This window comes from Dipteris shenzhenensis, chromosome 30 (assembly GCF_047967505.1).
Source record: "Dipteris shenzhenensis isolate YYH24624 ecotype China chromosome 30, Dip_SZ_1.0, whole genome shotgun sequence".
Lineage (NCBI taxonomy): Eukaryota > Viridiplantae > Streptophyta > Polypodiopsida > Gleicheniales > Dipteridaceae > Dipteris > Dipteris shenzhenensis.
This window is the reverse complement of record NC_141625.1, coordinates 28,272,167-28,275,416: the sequence shown is the minus strand read 5'-3', so window position 1 is coordinate 28,275,416 and position 3,250 is coordinate 28,272,167.

The following is a 3,250-nucleotide window of genomic DNA, read 5'->3' as shown; positions in this document are numbered from 1 at the left end:
ACAATACTTTGCACACACCTTCAACTAGGTGTAATTGACTTACATGCAAAGTGGCACGCCCATCGCATAAGTGCTTGATCAGATAACACACCTAGCAGCGTGTTTTTTTACGGATGTGCATGGCACTAAGGCAAAAATGGTATTTAATGCTCAATCAGCCATGCAAATCATATCGGATGGCCACGATAATTTGCACACATCTTCAACTAGGTGTAATTGACTCACATGCAAAGTGGCATTCCCATTGCATAAGTTCTTGATCGGATAACACACCTAGCAGCGTGTTTTTTTACGAATGTGCATGGCACTAAGGCAAAAATGGTATTTAATGCTCGATCGACCATGCAAAGCATATCCGATGGGCATAATACTTTTCTTATACCTCAACCTAGGTGGTATTAAAATGTTGTCAAAGAGGTACACCCATCCGATAAGTACTTGGTCAGATAACATACCTAAGGGCGTGTTTTTTTGCGGATGTGCATACCACTAGGGAAAAACGGTGTATAATGCGTGATCGACCATGCAAATCATATCTGATGGTGACAATACTTTGCACACACCTCAACCTAGTTGAAACAGACTTGCGTGCAAACTGGAGCCCCCATCCGATAAGTACTAGTCTGAATAACACATCTAGGACTGCGTTTTTTGACGAATGTGCATGGCACTAAGGCAAAAATGGTATTTAATGCTCGATCGACCATGCAAAGGATATCCAATGGGCACAAAACTTTTTTTACGCCTCAACCTAGGTGGTATTGAAATGTTCTCAATGAGGCACACCCATCCGATAAGTACTTGGTCAGATAACACACCTAATGGCGTGTTTTTGTGCGAATGTGCATATCATTAGGGAAAAAATGGTGTATAATGCGTGATCGACCATGCAAATCATATCCGATGGTGACAATACTTTGCATGCACCTCAATGTAGTTAAAACGGACTTGCGTGCAAAGTGGAGCCCCCATCTGATAAGTACTTATTTGAATAACACACCTATGGCCATGTTTTTATATGGTTGTGCATGACAGTAAGGCAGAAATAGTGTGTTATGCTTGATCGACAATGCAAAGCATATTGGATGGGCACAATACTTTGCACACACCTTCAACTAGGTGGAATTGACTTACATGCAAAGTGGCATTCCCATCGCATAAGTACTTAATCGGATAACACACCTAGCAGCGTGTTTTTTTTATGGATGTGCATGATAGGAGCAAAAATAGTATTTAATGCTCGATGGACCATGCAAAGCATATCCGATGGGCACAACACTTTTTGTACACCTCAACTAGGTGGAATTGACTTACATGCAAAGTGGCACCCGCATCCCATTAGTGTTTGATTGGATAACGTACCTAGTAGGCTCATGTTTTTTTACGGATGTGCATGACACTAGAGCAAAAATAGTATTTAATGCTAGATTGACCATGCAAAGGATAACTTGGCATGTCCATCTGATGAGTATTTGATCGCATAACTTCTCCCACTAATAAATTAAGTACTAATTAAAAATTATAATAAATAAGTAGATTATTAAAAAGAGACTAATATTTATGTAATTGTTGCCACTGCAGCTTGCTTGCGAAGGACTCTCACAAAGGAGATGGCTATAGATTTTGTTCCAGGGATGGATGTGATTTTATGTAGCAAAAGAGAAGTAGTTGCATTTGCTACAATCCATGATAGTGATCCCAATTCTCTTTGCCACTTTCGAAGACTTGGCGAAGATAAGGTAGCAGTTACTGTATCAAAGATTCTTAGCGCACATGTTGAGCTAAAGTATAAATGTGGAGATATGGAAACACTTGGAGATGTTATGCCCTACAATACATCCAACAAATCATTTATAGCATGGGACAAAGATGAGACTTATGCAACAGACATTATCAAGAATACAAAGTGCACCACCTTGGATTTTACTATAGGGGACATTCTACAAATGAGATCATTTGCAAATAAGATTGTAGCAGAAGGTGAAGTATTGGGATTTGAACAAGTGGAGCAATGGTCATTTGCGCAGATGAGGATTCTAAAAGTCACTGATGATGGTATGGTTGATAACATAACATCCTTATGTGATCCCTACTATGAGGTAGGCAAGAATATGAGATGGAGCATGCAATTTTTAAACATGAGAAAGAGGCACGTGGTTTTCAATGATAAAGACAACGCATACTACAATATCAAAGGACCTAAAAAGCGTGCCCATGTGCCAGGCTCTATCACTTCAAATGTGGATGATTTCAATATACTCAATTATAGAAGTGACATCTTATCTGGAGTGGATGAGTTCATTGGTTCCAAGAAACAAAATGATTTTAGAAGCGAAGCCTTATCTGGGGTGGATGAATTCTTGCACAGTGAGAAGGGCAAAGGTTTCAATAGCGATGTCTTGTCAAGTGTGGATGAGTTCATGCATATTAACAAACCTGGTGTCAATCAAGGTTGTGGATTTGTGAAAGCCATGCAAGATGTCCCAATGAGTGATGTTCTCTCAGGAGTGGAAGAGTTTCAAGGTTCTCAATACTCTCGTAGAATATTGAATTCATTGAATGGTCCTAAGAGTATGTTAAAAATGAGGATGAGATCAACAGAGGATTATTCAGTATTTAACTTTGATTGTGATATGAACAAGGATGCAACGACCAATCATGGATGCTTGGTTACAAACAAATGTGAGGAGAAGAAGTGCATAAAGACAGATAACAATGTGTACGAGGAACGAAAACGGTCATACATATGCATGAAGAGAAAGAGAATCCAGGCAGATCCACAAAAGCAACCAAAGAGGAAGAGAGTAATGAAGGAGGAGAACATGTTAAATGCATTGGGATATCTATGTTGCAAGCGAAGATGTATGCGCTTCATTGATCTTGCAGACATCAGGGAATGTAGAGGACACGTGTGGCAAAGAAGGGGAAGCGAAAGAAATGAATACCTTCTCACAAGTCTCTCTTGCTTTCTTCAGAATGGCAATAAAAGGCTAAGTTCAAGACAAAAGGTAAAACCTCTCGTAAATGGAAAAAGGATTTGCAATAAGGCATATCGCAATATTACTGGATTATCCCATGGTACATATTGGGATTTAGTCACCAAGGCAAAGGGCGGCAACAAATTTAGCATTCACGGTAATAGAGGAAGGTCCAAATCAAGAATCTCAACTGTCAGGGCAGCAGCAATTTTACAAGACTTCATACATGAAAATGCTTTGCCTCAACCCCATATATCTACCAAACTCCCTAA